The sequence below is a fragment of the Pseudophryne corroboree genome, chromosome 2 (assembly GCF_028390025.1).
Source record: "Pseudophryne corroboree isolate aPseCor3 chromosome 2, aPseCor3.hap2, whole genome shotgun sequence".
In the NCBI taxonomy this organism is placed as follows: Eukaryota; Metazoa; Chordata; class Amphibia; order Anura; family Myobatrachidae; genus Pseudophryne; species Pseudophryne corroboree.
This window is the reverse complement of record NC_086445.1, coordinates 642,869,214-642,884,602: the sequence shown is the minus strand read 5'-3', so window position 1 is coordinate 642,884,602 and position 15,389 is coordinate 642,869,214. Positions and strand designations below refer to the sequence as shown.

The following is a 15,389-nucleotide window of genomic DNA, read 5'->3' as shown; positions in this document are numbered from 1 at the left end:
CTCACGGGTGAAATATTTATTGAAACATACAGGTGACGTTTCGGGGATGTATCCCCTTCCTCAGATAATATGGCAGTGCAAAATCACAAACATTTATACCATAAATTGGTACCACTTACCCCCAGATTAACGACTCTCAGCTGCATGGACCACGGAGCTCCCTAGCTTTCCCTGTCCCGCACTTCCGGTCTCGGCATCACAGCCGGCCAGGAAGTGATGTCATCAGGCTTGCCGGTAACCATGGAGACGTGCTGAGAGCTGTGTATGCAAAACAAAACAATCACATGACACTGTTGCGATCGTGAACAAAACTGTGAACAAATAGGCACACAAATGCAAATAGTGTTCAAAGCAAGTTAGAGTGTGTCAAAACAAATCTAAATAAATCATGTGCAAAATACAAAAACATAATAAAATGTTAAAAACCGGACTGTGTGCTACACCTGATCTTGTAAATCTCATACTAAAACCTAAACAGGTAAATCTGCCCCGCGGGGCAATGGGCATTACTATAGCAAGCTAGCCTGCCACGGGTGGATCCTGTTGAGGGGATGACCTGAAGGCGTGGGATAACCTGAAATTACACTAAAAGCCTAACGTGACCACGTAATTCATAAAAAGTTAACTAGTCCCAAAGATTCGTTTACCCCCCTAGGGGCTAGACCAAAGGTTCTCAAACTCGGTCCTCAGGACCCCACACAGTGCATGTTTTGCAGATCTTCTCACAGAATCACAATTGAAATAATGAGCTCCACATGTGGACCTTTAAAAATGTGTCAGTGAGTAATTAATACACCTGTGCAATTGCTGGGTTACCTGCAAAACATGCACTGTGTGGGGTCCTGAGGACCGAGTTTGAGAACCTCTGGGCTAGACAATCGAGGCGAAAAATCCACTTGGATTCTAACTGGAGCAACTTTTACCCCTGTCGCCTCCACGTCTTGAGGCCGGTACATGGTCAATGGCCTTATATCTGAGACTCAGTAAATTATGTTTGTGTGGTGCAACAGGTTGCTCACTGTTACCCGAGCTCAGAGCTGCACGAATGGCAGATCTGTGTTAGGTCAATCTTACTTTCAATTGACATTCGGTATTGTCCACGTAATAGAGCCCACAAGGGCAAACTATCACGTAGACCACAAACTGAGACGTGCATGTGAGTGGCCACTTGATCTTCAATCTTTGGCCAGTATGTGGATGTGGCAAGGTCTCCCCAACCAATAAAAAGGAACAAGTTGTACATCCTAAGCACCTGAAACAGCCATTTTTTCTGCTTAAAAAATGCTTGGATGAATTTGTGGAATCAAAACCCGTCACATCAGTCTTAACCACCAGATCCTTAAAATGTCTGCGCCTTGAGTAACTGGGCATCAGTTTACTATTTTGGAAACACTTCAAGTCAGGGTCAGACGTTACCATCTGCCACATCCCCTTGACTTGTTTCGAAAGTCCCGGGCTACTGGAATTATATTCCGTCACCCATGGTACAGTGTCCTTTGGCAATACTTTGGATTGATGTCTATTTTGTTTCCGATGATTACACAAAGCTCTCTCTCGTGCTTTTTTCAATTCTGTCAGTGTGTAACCTCTTTCTGAGAATTTTAATATCATCTCATCTAATTGTAGCTCACGTATGTCTGGATCGATGTTATTTCTGCACACCCTCAATAATTGTGAATAGGGCAAACTACGGATCATGGCTTTAGGATGGGAACTATCTGCCCGAAGGAGGGTGTTCCTATCGGTGGGTTTCTTGTATAAAGATGTGCCTATCATGCCATTTTTTAACTGGATAAGAACATCCAAATAGCAAATCTCAGTTTTACTTGAGACCAGGGTCAACTTAATTGGACTGTCCGAGTTATTTTGTCCATTGACCACCTCGAGCAATCTCTGTATGTCATCTTTCCAGAAAATGAGGAGGTCGTCAATGTAGCGAAAATAAATCAGCATTGCTTCTGAAATACTCGCATCCTCAAAAAACAGGTCTCTTTCATATAGCAATTGGCAAATGACGGGGCCTCCGGGGACCCCACTGAGTAGCCTGTTAGATGTTTGTTAAATTTCCCATTGAACAAAAAGAAATTATGTGTTAATGTAAATGCCAACAACTCAATGAAAAAATCAACATCTGGACCAACATAGAGCCTGTTACCAGTGATTAAACGCCTAACAGCCTCCAACCCAGCCTGATGGGGGATGCCTGTGTACACGCTGGTGACGTCAAGGGTCACCATAGACGTCTCACTGGGAACAGGCCCCAACAGTGACAATCTATCCAGTAACATTTTTGTATCCTTTAAATAAGAAAAGGTATCCTGGATACATGTATCAAGGTACACTGCTATTGGTTCGCACAAAGATTCCCGAGAGGAAATAATGGGTATCCCCGGAGGCCTCTGTGCGTCCTTGTGTATCTTGGGCAGTGTATAAAATAATGGTACTACTGGCCATGTTGTGGGTAATTTGTCACATATTACCTGTAATATCAACCCCTCACACACAGCTTGTTTCAATAATGTGTCTAACTCAAGCTTAAAGCCAGAGGTGGGGCCCTTGTCAAGGAGGCAATAAGTCCTACTATCACTTAGCAACCTATCACATTCTGTGATGTAGGAAGTCGTGTCCTGGATGACAATCGAGCCCCCCTTATCCGCGGCTCTTAAAATGATGTCAGTCCTTTGTTGTAAGTCCTTCAACACCTGTCGTTCCTCACGGGAAAGATTATGCCTTACCACAGGCTCATTGGTCTCGATGGCATTTTCCATTAACCTTTAGAAGGTTTTGAGCGTGGCATTGTTTGACTGTGGATCAAATCTAAATCGATTACCAAGTTTGGAGATACGAATAGGCAATGACGGTCCAGCCTCTGTGACTGGTTGTTTGGAAAAATGTTCCTTAATCTTCAAAGAACGTGCCAATTTATAAGAGTCCACCTTCCAATTGAATTGGTCCACATAATTGGTGGGAATAAACGTGAGTCCCCTACTGAGAAGTTGTTGTTCTGGACCTTTGAGGACATACGAGGAAAGGTTAAAGATTAGGTGGTCCTGTGTTTGGGTGGCCTTCCTACTGTTCTGCCTCCGCGTTTGGCCTCCCCATCTCATTTTCCTCATCCCCGGGTGGAGGCCCCTGCCCGGGTGTTTACCCCAAAAGGGGTCACAGCATGTCGAGCCTCAACTCCTGATCCCGCAACTTCCTCATTATCACTGGCTGAAGTGCTTGAAAAACGAACTCTCTGTGGTCTCTTCTGGCTCACTACTCCTCGGCCTCTTCCCCAAGACTGATGTGATTGATTTAGCCAGGTGTATACCCGGTGTTGTGCATAGTCGGAGACCACCTTTCTGTGTTTTTCTTTTTTGTATATCAGCAGATTATTTTTGTAATCATCCAGTTGTGTTTGTAATTTGGTCATCCAATCTGTGGATTTATCTGTCACCATAGTTGCAAGATGTTCCTTTTCAAATCCGCTGATCTTCTCAGTTGTTAACTTAAGCTCCCTAGTGGACTCTTCAATAACCAATAAAATTAGGTCCATGGAGCATTTATTGAGTATTGAGATCCAGCGTTTACAAAAGATGGTGTTGTATCTACCTATGGTCGGTGTGTTATGTACCCTGAACCCTCTGGGTATTTGCTTAGCCCGGTAGTAATCGTATAGGGTTCTACTATGGTACAGGAAGTCTAACTCCCTTTTCTTAAGTTCGAACATTTCCCGGTAGATGTCAGCACTTGAATCAATCAGGTCATCAGATAATGCAGTATCTTTGTGAAGAATTTTTTCAGCATCCACGTCTGAAAAACTAAGAGTCTCATAGTTGTCACATTCAAATAAAAATGAGGTAAAATCGCCTTCACCCTCGGAGGCTGCTATCTTATACCACCCTCAAACCACAGGTGAGCCACGCAGACCCTAAAGTGTCTGTGTCAATAAAGTGCAACCATTGTGCAAAAGGTGCTGAATGTGCAAAATTTAAAAACAGTCTGCAAGGAGTAAGATGGTCCAAATGGAGGGTGCCCTGGGCTGGCTCAACGATCTTACCCACCGCGGCGGAGCGTGGAACCATGAATATCCTGTATAATAGTTGCATAATAGCCCCATTGCAAGTAATAGGCGGCACTCTCTGTAAAATCATATTTATTATTGAATCAGTAATTTTTTCTAATGGATTATTAGTAAAATAATAACCAATAAGCTCTTAGGAAGAATGACCAATTCAATTCACCACTGGTGCCGGCAACCGGTGCCGCTAAGGCCGAGCGATGTCTGAGTAAAATGGAACCATACTCAGCAGCTCCATCACAGAAACAGTTCCCAGTGTGCCGCTGGTGGTTCTCTGTGAAAGTCAGTGTCTCGTGGCATTTACTGATTGTGGAGCTCCAGTGCTCCTTGGTGGCCACTGGACGGACAAGGGAATATAATGGTGCCTCCAACATAATGGGGTCCCAGGTCCGATTTGTGGAGCAGAGTGTGGGGGCCCCTAATGTGTGGGGGCACCGGGACAACCGCCCCTATTGCTCCTCCTTTAATCTGCCCATGCAGGAGGGCACCTTAACATTAATACATAGCGGCTTGGGAGTGCTGCCCGTTTTTGGACATATATATATATATATATATATATATATATATATACAGTATTAGAGATGAGCGGGTTCGGTTTTCTGAGAAGCGAACCTACCGAACATTACTTCCTGCCCGGATCCGAGTCCGGCTTGGGACTTCCCGATAGACTCGGAAACCAGAAACTTCATCATCCTGCTGTCAGATTCTCGCGGGTTTTGGAATCCATATAAGGAGCCGCGCGTCGCCGCCATTTTCACTACGGTTTGGGATAGTGTAGCGAGAGGATGTGTCTCCGTCCTCACTCAGTGTCTGTATGGGAAAGTGGAGTGGCTATTCCAGTGCTGTCTTGTGCTGCTCAGTTCAGTGTAGTGTCTTATGCTGCATCAGTCCAGTCACAGTGGTGGTGTCCTCTGCTGTCATATGTCCAGTGTAGCTGTATAAGTTCAGTGCAGTGGTGCTGTGTTGTTCTGTATCAGTACAGTGGTAGTGTCTTGTGCTGCATTAGTCCAGTCACAGTGGTGGTGTCCTCTGCTACCATACGTCCAGTGCTGCTGTATAAGTCCAGTCCAGTGGTGCTTTGTTGTGCTGCATCAGTCCAGTGGTGGTGTCTTGTGCTGCATCAGTCCAGTCAATGTGGTGGTGTCCTCTGCTGCCATATGTCCAGTGCTGCTGTATGAGTCCAGTCCATTGCAGTGGTGCTGTGTTGTCCTGCATCAGTCCAGTGGTGGTGTCCCTGTGCTGCTGTATAAGTCCAGTGGTACTGCCGTATAAGTCCAGTTGTACTGCCGTATATGTCCAGTGATATGCCTGTATATGTCCAGTGATACTGCCGTATAAGTCCAGTGATACTGTCGTATAAATCCAGTCCAGTGGTACTGCCATATATGTCCAGTGATCCTGCCATATATGTCCAGTGGTACTGCTATATAAATCCAATTATACTGCCGTATATGTCCAGTGGTACTGCCATTTAATTCCAGTGATACTGCCGTATTTGTCAAGTGGTACTGCCGTATAAATCCAGTGGTACTGCTGTATAAATTCAGTCCAGTGATACTGCCATATAAGTCCAGTGATACTGCCGTATATGTTCAGTGGTACTGCTATATATGTCCAGTGGTAATTCCGTATAAGTCCAGTGGTACTGCGGCATAAATCCAGTCCACTGATACTGCCGTATAAATCCAGTGATACTGCCGTATACTGTATGTCCAGTGGTACTGCCATATAAATCCAGTCCAGTGATACTGCCGTATATGCCCAGTGGTACTGCTGTATAAATCCAGTCCAGTGGTACTGCCATATAAGTCCAGTGGTACTGCCACATAATTCCAGTGATACTGCCGTAAATGTCCAGTGGCACTGCCATATAAATCCAGTGCTACTGCCATATAAGTCCTGTGGTACTGCCGTATAAATCCAGTCCAGTGGTACTGCTATATAAATCCAGTCCAGTGATACTGCCGTATATATATGTCCAGTGGTACTGCCATATAAATCCAGTCCAGTGGTACTGCAGTATAAATCCAGTCCAGTGATACTGTCGTATAAGTCCAGTCCAGTGGTTCTGCCATATAAGTTCAGTGGTGCTGTCCTGTGCTGTATATTATTTACTCCAAATAAAGGGGTTATTAATATTTAATCCAAATAATTTCCACAGGGTTTGTCCTGTGTGGTGTAGAGGTATGCTATCCGGTGCTACATATTGTTATATAACTCCAGAAAATAATGGAGAACAAAAATTTGGAGGATAAAATAGGGAGAGATCAAGAACCACTTCCTCCTAGTGCTGAAGCTGCTGCCACTAGTTATGACATAGACGATGAAATGCCATCAATGTTGTCTGCCAAGGCCGATGCCCAATGTCATAGTAGAGGGCATGTAAAATCCAAAAAGCCAAGTTTAGTAAAATGACCCCCCAAAAATTAATATAAATGGTCTGAGGAGAAACGTAAACTGGCCAATATGCCATTTACGAAATGGAGTGGCAAAGAACGGCTAAGGCCCTGGCCTGTGTTCATGACTAGTGGTTCAGCTTCACCTGACGATGGAAGCCCTCATCCACCCGCTAGAAAAATGATAAGCGTTAAGCTGGCAAAAGCACAGCAAAGAACTGTGCGTTCTAAGATGGTATCATAAATCCCCAAGGAGAGTCCAACACTGGATGGGAAGAGGTGGCTCCTTCCACCATTCGCACGCCCTCTGCAAGTGCTGGAAGGAGCACCCACAGTCCAGTTTCTGATATTCAAATTGAAGATGTCACTGTTGAAGTACACCAGGATGAGGATATGGGTGATGCTGGCGCTGAGGAGGAAGTTGACGAGGAGGATTCTGATGGTGATGTGGTTTGTTTAAATGAGGCACCGAGGGAGACAGTTGTTGTCCGTGGGATGAGAAAGCCAATTGTCATGCCTGGGCAAAATACCAAAAAAGCCACCTCTTCAGTGTGGAATTATTTCTTCCCAAATCCGGACAACAGCTGTCAAGAATGTGTTGCCTCTGTCAGTCTGTAATAAGTAGGGGTAAGGACGTTAACCACCTAGGAACATCCTCCCTTATATGTCACCTGCAGCACATTCATCAGAAGTCATTGTCAAGTTCAGAAACTTTGGGTAATAGCGTAAGCAGTCCACCGACATCTGAATCCCTTCTTCCTCTTGTACCCAAGCTCCTGCAAGCCACACCACCAACTCCCTCAATGTCAATTTCCTCCTCAGTCAGGAACGTCAGTAATCCTGCAGGCCATGTCACTGGCATAACTGACGAGTCCTCTCCTAACCGGGATTCCTCCGGAGGATACTTGAGTGGTACGCCTACTGCTGCTGGTGCTGCTGCTGTTATTGTTGCTGGGTGTCGATCGTCATCCCAAAGGGGAAGTCGGAAGACCACTTGTACTACTTCAACTAAGCAATTGACCGTCCAACAGTCCTTTGCGAGGAAGATGAAATATGACAGCAGTCATCCTGTTGCAAAGCGGATAACTGAGGCCTTGACAGCTATGTTGGTGTTGGACATGCATCCGGTATCTGCCATTGGTACAGTGGGATTTAGACAATTGATAGAGGTAGTGTTTCCCTGGTAAAAATCCCATCTAGATTCCACTTCACTAGGAAAGTGACTCCTGGACTGTACAGGGGCATTAAGAAAAGTGTCCTTAGTGTCCTGAAAAATGCGGTTGTACCCAGTGCCCACTTAACCACTTAACCAGTGGAGCAGGGCAAACTAAGGCCTACATGACTGTGACAGCCCACTGGGTAGATGTAATTGCCTCCCGCAGCATCAACAGCAGCGGCACCAGTAGCAACATCTCACAAACAGCAGCTCGTTCCTATGCAGGCTACGCTGTGTATCACCGGTTTCCTTAAGAGGCACACTGCTGACAACCTCTTACGGAAACTGGGGTACATCATCGCACAGTGGCTTACCCAATTTAGACTCTCCTGGGGATTTGTGATATCGGACAACACCACCAATATTGTACGTGCATTACATCTGGGCAAATTCCAGCATGTCCAATGTTTTACACATACAATTAATTTTGTGATGCAGAATTTTTTGAAAAATGACAGGGGCATGCAGGAGATGCTGTCGGTGGCCTGAAAAATTGCGGGCCACTTTCAGCATTCAGCCACCGTGTGCCAAAGACTGGAGCACCAGCAAACACTCCTGATCCTGCGCTGCTATCACCTGAAGCAAGAGGTGGTAACGAGGTGGAATTCAACACTGTATATCCTTCAGAGGATGGAGGAGCAGCAAAAGGCCATTCAAGCCTATACATCCACCTACGATATAGCCAAAGGAGGGGGAATGCACCTGACTCATGCGCAGTGGAGAATGATTTCTTTCTTGTACAAGGTTCTCCATCCCTTCAAAATTGCCACATGTGAAGTCAATTCAGACAATGCCAGCTTGAGTCAGGTCATTCCCCTCATCAGGCTTTTGCAGAAGCATCTGGTGAAATTGAAGGAGAGCCAAGATGCAGCAATTCCGCAAAGTATATGGGACTTGTGGATGGAGCCCTTCATTCGCTTTGCCAGGATTCAAGGGTGGTCAATCTGTTCAAATCAGAGCACTACATTTTGGCCACCGTGCTTGATCCTAGGTTCAAAGCCTATGTTGTATCTCTCTTTCCGGCAGACACAAGTCTGCAGAGGTTCAAAGGCCTGCTGGTGAGACAGCTGTCAACTCAATTGGAACATGACCCGTCAACAGCTCCTCCTTCATTTTCTCCCGCAACTGCGGCTGCGAGGAAAAGGATAACATTTCTGAGCCCACCCACTGGTGGTGATACAGGGCAGTCAGGAGCAAATGCTGACATCTGGTCCGGACTGAATTACCTGCTAATGATTACTGACATCTCTACTGTCACTGTATATGATACTCTCACCATTGAAAGAATGGTGGATGATTATATGGGTGACAGCATCCAAGTAGGCATGTTAGACAGTCGGTATTCATACTGGCAGGAAAAAGGCAATTTCGAGGCCCTTGCACAAACTGGCTTTATTTTACCTAAGTTGCCTTCCCCTCCAGTGTGTACTACGGAAGAGTGTTTAGTGCAGCCGGTCACCTTGTCAGCGATCAGCGTAGGAGGTTACTTCCAGAATATGTGTAGAAGATGATGTTGATCAAAATGAATTATAAATTCCTCCACTAAGACATTTACCAGCAATTGCTCCAGAAAGTACACAGGGACGGGACCTGTGATGGTGGATTCCAGTGGAGACGAATTAATAATCTGTAAGGAGGAGGAGGATGTACATGCTGACAGGGGTGAGGAATCGGAGGATGAGGACGACATCTTGCCTCTGTAGAGCCAGTTTGTGCAAGGAGAGATGAATTGCTTCTTTTTTGGTTGGGGGATTATTTGCTTCTTTTTTTGTGGGGGGCCCAAACAAACCGGGATCCGGTCTGAAGATCGACACTGTCTACGTCGACCACTATAGGTCGACAGTCACTCGGTCGACAGGGTTGGAAGTTCGACAGGGTTTCTAGGTCGACATGTGCTAGGTCGACAGGTCAAAAGGTCGATATGAGTTTTTTTTTTTTTTTAAACTTTTTTTTTTACTTTTTCATACTTAACGATCCATGTGGACTTCGATTGGAATGGTAATCTGTGACGAGCGAAGCGAGGCACCTTGCCCGAAGCATGGTGAGTGAAGCGAGCCATGTGAGGGGACACGGTGGACTAATTGGGGTTCCCGGTCACTCTACGAAGAAAATGACACAAACAAAAATAAAAAAACCTCATGTCGACCTAGAAACTCTGTTGACCTTCCAACCCTGTCGACCTAGTGACTGTTGACCTATAGTGGTCAACCTAAACATTGTTGACCTAGACACTGTTGATCTAATGATCCACACCCAACAAACCAATCATTTCAGCCACAGTCGTGTGACAGACCCTGTCGCTGAAATGATTGGTTTGTTAAAGTGTGCATGTCCTGTTTATACAACATAAGGGTCGGTTGGAGGGCCCAAGAAAAATTCCATGTTGCACCTCTTATTTTTTTCTTTGCATTATGTGCTGTTTGGCAGTGGCGCACGGAGGGGGGGGCGGAGGTTCTGAGTACCCAGAGACCCCTCCTGATGGACCAAGTTATTTTTTCCAGAGATGGAGACAGCTATGTCTCCGTCTCAGAATAAACCGATATCACAACCGTGACCGCGGCACAGAGCTTTTTCCGGCAGAGCTCAAGAGAATGTCATGGACGGGAGAGCTGGGGAGTTACTGCGCATGCTCATCCCACAGCTGCTCCTTGGTCCGACTTCTCACACTTTGAAATGCATGTGCCGGCTGCCGCCAGTCTCCTCCTCTCAGCACTAGGTATGTTTGTGTGTATATATGTACAGTATGTGTATGTGTGTGTGTGTGGTATGATATGTATGACTTTGCAATGTGTATGTGATTGCAGTGCTACTGTGTGTGGTATATGTATGTTTGTTTAGTGTACTATGTATGTGTGTGCAATGTTTGTGGTGAGCTATATATGTGTATGGTATGCTGTGTATGGTCATTTTGTACTATGTAAGTGTGTGCAATGTGTGAGGTGATCTATGTGTGTATTTGTGTGGGATACTATGAATATATGTTTTGTTTTATGAAGTACAATGGAGCGCTCAAAAACACTTGAAAGTTCTTAAAAGTTCTTAAAGATACTTTTTGCAATTTCTTTCAGACCGAAGATCAGATGGAGATGGAACTGGTAACTCTGGAATAGGTCTGAAGATCAGATGGAGATGGAACTGGTAACTCTGGAATATGTCTATTCCAGAGTTACCAGTTCCATCTCCATCTGATCTTCATCCTGTTCGCCCAGCCACGCCTGCGTTTTCCATGGCCCGCCTGCGTTTTTCCGAACACTCCCTGAAAATGGTCAGTTGCCACCCAGAAACGCCCACTTCATGTCAATCACTCTGCGGCAACCAGTGCGACTGAAATGCATCCCTAGACCCTGTGCAAAACTGCATCATTCGTTGTGCCCGTACGTTGTGCGTGCGCATTGCGCCGCATACGCATGCGCAGAACTGACGTTTTTTTTAGCCTGATCGCTGCACTGCGAACAAATGCAGCTAGCGATCAACTCGGAATGACCACCAATGTGGGTAAGACAATCTGCTCCTTCCGAGAGAGAGCTACCCAACATAGGTTAGCCATCAGATTAGCCTTAGAAGGTAAAACAGTAGACCAGCCTTTTGCAAGACATTTTGTGGAGGCCAGACATTCATTGGCAACACTCAGGTACAAAATCATAGATTGTGTACCCCCCATGAGTAGAGGAGGAGAGCGGAGCAAAAAATGAATCCAGCTGGAATCACGCTGGATCGTTAAATTAAACACTGTAGCACCATCAGGCTTAAACGAACATTTAAATTTCTCCTGTTTTGTTTAAATAAAATGACATAAGCTGTATATAGTGACACCACAGCAGACAGCAATATTATATCTCTGGGGTGGCATAATATATTTAGCTACTGTGATTGCTCAAAAGCCTTCTCCTGATCTATATATATATAAAAAAAATTGAGGCTCTAGCTAATAAATAATTGTTTATATTCGTCCTCTTATGAAACAAATTGTTAAAACATTTATTCCGATATTGTATCAGTATTGTCAATACGAATAAAGTTGTTTGTAATTGCTATGGTGATGGTGTACACACTTGTCTCCATTGGTAGATTCACCACCTGACCGCTGGCGTGACGTCATTGTTTCTGCTGAAACTTGTCCTAAAACTACCTCAGATTTTCACAGAAGCCCTAAAGTATAGATAAAGGGAACCAAATCAAACAAATGAGACAAAAAAATTAGACATGCTCAAGCTGCACCGGCAGGAGGATTCCTCCGTTTATGCTAACAAGCAGAAATTTCAATGCGTTCGCATTTTCTGCTTGTTGAACAGGGGGAGGCGCCGGTCAGCATGCTTGGAGATCTTGCCCAGCGATGGGCAGCCCCCAGAATTTGCAATCCTTACTGAATTAGGCCCATAGTCCGTAAGTGGGTGTGAAGACAAATTAAAGATTATGTTCTCCATAGAAGTGGTGGTCTCCCTTCTTCCATGTCTTCATCCTCTGACCACTTTACCTGATTGGTCTACTCTTTGTTCTGGTAGCCTTGTACATGTGTGAGCCCCTAAAGGGGTAGTTACAGAAAACTGCCTAGTTGCTCCACTGGCATCAGAATCACTGGAAGATGTTCTTTCTTGAGAGGATTCGGACATAAATGCATGTTTGTCCCCTCTGTGTCTGGTTGCGCCCATGAACTTTTGATCGCCACTAACCCAGTTATATACCCTATTCTGTTCAGAATCCACATTTACTTTTGCCAATTTTTCAGCAAGTTTCTCAATCCATTTGTTAAATGTATCCTCATCCAATATATGTTTGTTTGCAGTTTCAAAAGTCACAATCTTCTCATATGCTACAGTGTATTCAGTTCCTTCCTAGCCTTCTCTATGACCAAGAGGATTAGGTCAAAGCTGCACTTATTTAATACCGCAAAAGGAAATATTAAATCGACTGATGGAAGGTGAATTTCTGTCTCTAAAGCCGCTCGGAACATTTTTTTTTTTTATAATAATCACTCAAAGTGATACCATGGTGAAGGTAATCTAGCTCTCTCTGCATCAGTTTGAGCCATTCCTTGTACAAATGTTCAATAGGACATGCATCCACATTGTCCTTTAATTGCTGATAAAACAAAATAGATTCAGCCTCTGATTTAGAGAAATTTAACATAATCCCTTGTGTGAGAATAGCCAAATTAAGGTAACCAGCCAATCGGCTCCTAACTGCCATGTCACAGGCTGGGTTTAAAAAATGACAGGAGTGGATTGGCTGGTACTATATCTCTATCAAATTAATCTGTGTAAGAACGACATGGTGGGAGACGGATGTCACCTACTTAAAGAATCCTGATATTTTATTCTGCATTACCACTGTTCCAGCATCCTCCATCGCTACCCACACCTTGTCACCACTATATATTTAGCAGTATATCACAGTGAGAACGACTGTACAAGCTTTTATATTCAGTAAACCACTTACTGGTTAAGCAACTGGTTGTCTGTGGACATAGGACATTCCACTGGTGCATTCCCGGGGCTTAAAGTGGTCCTAGAGAGGTGGTGGAACTCATTTAGCCAATGGGACCCGAGGAAGGGATGAATGCTGACCAACAGAAATAGCATGTATGAGTACCAGGAGGGGTGGCTGTAGATGGCGGAGGACCATGAATCCACCAGGACCTGATGAAGGTGGGGAAGGATGGCTGCAGCTTATCAGTAGCGCTAGCGCCACTTGCATCATCTAATGATGTAGGTGATGGGGCGGGCTTTTCTGTTGGAATTACTGTGCAGGGCAATGGTGGAACCCAGTTCCACCTTGTTCCCCTTTACTTTAACCCCTGTACATACCTTTTCCATACCATCGCAGCTGCACACATATTATTTCCAACATGAATATGTCTTAGTTAAGATGTTCAGGAACAGTGTTCCAGTTTGTTCCTGTTGAAAAATAATACTGGGTACAACTATTACCTTTATGTTAATCATTGGGAACCAGGTAGGCCACAGTGATAAAGTATCCAACTTTCTGCAAGTAGCAGCAGTGGATTCAAAATCTTAGAGTCTTAGTTGGATCATCAACTTTCCCTTTGCATTGACATGAAACACAGTATTAACAGAAGTATTGATACATTTTAGTAATTCATTCTCTGGTATGCAATTATTCATCAGTGGAAGTGGAGTGCGGAAACACAATTTACAGTGCTTTTTATTACTTTGAAAATAGAGACTCACAAAATACAAAGCACCAATCCGCAAAAACCCCTTGATGAATACCTTCCTACTGTTATGCTCTGGAGTGTTATAACTGGTTTCTTACTCCTGCAGTGTCTGTCCTGGCTGGTGCTGAGGTCCAGGTGCGCTGCTTGCAAACATCGCTCCCAGTTTACGCAAGGGTCCGTTGGAGCTGTGCCCGCATGATGCTTCCAGCAGCTTGCGGCTGTCTTTGCGAGTGGCGCTGCACATTGTTTGCAGCCGCTGCATGCTTTCTCAGAATGTGATCCTCCATACTGCACCGCTTCTTTATGTGTTTGGGTCTAAACCAAAGTTCCCTCCAAAACCAGCCATGGGCCCCGCAATCTTGGTTTCAATCAACTGACTCTCCATGGACCAATCCAGGGGCTTCTCCAACACAGCAGACTGAAGTTTCCAATGAGTGAGTACTCTGTCCTATAATGGGTATTCTGTAACTATTTGGATCCAATCAGCTCTGTTCCAGTTTAAGTCTGGTTATACCAAGTCTCTAGTTATCTTTGCATTATCATCTGTACCTACAAGAGGCTATTCAGTGTCATAATTCTGGTTCCAACCTGGTCAGCACTCCGGTTCCATTCCAATCAGCATTCCATTTCCAGTCCGGTCAGCATTCTGCTTCGAGTCCGGTCATTGTTATTGTTTTTATTTCACTTCTGCCTTTGCACTAGTCACTGCTAGAACACCAACGATTCTTCACTAAGACTATTATTGACAGTACCTATCCTTCCTGCTAAACTTCAATTTCTATGAGAAGAATCTGGATTAAGCCTTGCTTCATTCACACTGCCTCAGAGTCAGCTCCACCCACACATGCCCACCCAAGCCAAACCCAACCCACAGGCATGACAGTTTGTACTGGCCAAATGGATCCAGTCAAGGATAAGGCTTCACCTGCAGAACTTATCCAAAACCTTGCAGCATGCTTAGAACATCAGGAGGTTGCACAGGGTCAGGTTATACAGTTTCTGAAAGAGCTGTCCAGTCGCCTGTACAGTATTCAGACTTCTCTCAGTGGCTCTGCAGTTACTCATCCCCTGGCTCCAACTCCTCCAGCATCACCACCATCTTCAGTGTCTCGTCTCTGGCTTCCTACCCCTACTTAGTTCAATGGAATTCTAAAGAATAGCAGGGGATTTTTAAATCAATGTGAGATCCACTTCGAGTTGTAACCCAGTAACTTTACTACTGAGCATGGTGGAGTGGAATATATTATCTACCTACTTTCTGGGTCCACTCTGAACTGGGTATCCCCTCTCTGGGATAAATCTGATGCGTTATTTTCTTTCTTTCGATGAACCTGGGAGGGTGTCACCAGCCTCCACAGACATCTTAAGCCTCCATCAAGGGTCTCTTTCTGTTGGACAATACCTAGTTCAACCCCAAATATGGGCTTTAGAGTTAAGATGGAATGATGAGGCACTCTATGCAGCTTTATGGAATAAGTTATCAGAAAAAAATCAAGACGAGCTTGCCGCTTGTGGTCTTCCAGAAAAGTTGTAGGAACT

At 44.8% G+C, this 15,389-nt stretch overlaps 1 long non-coding RNA gene across 1 annotated transcript in view; it reads right to left on the bottom strand.

Moving 5' to 3' along the window:
* LOC135051048 (uncharacterized) overlaps positions 1-15,389 on the bottom strand; it is a 170,013-nt gene that overhangs the window by 29,032 nt on the left and 125,592 nt on the right. Inside the window, exon 2 of the long non-coding RNA XR_010242010.1 lies at positions 120-258. This is a non-coding gene — a long non-coding RNA (uncharacterized LOC135051048). The remainder of the gene's footprint in view (positions 1-119; positions 259-15,389) is intronic.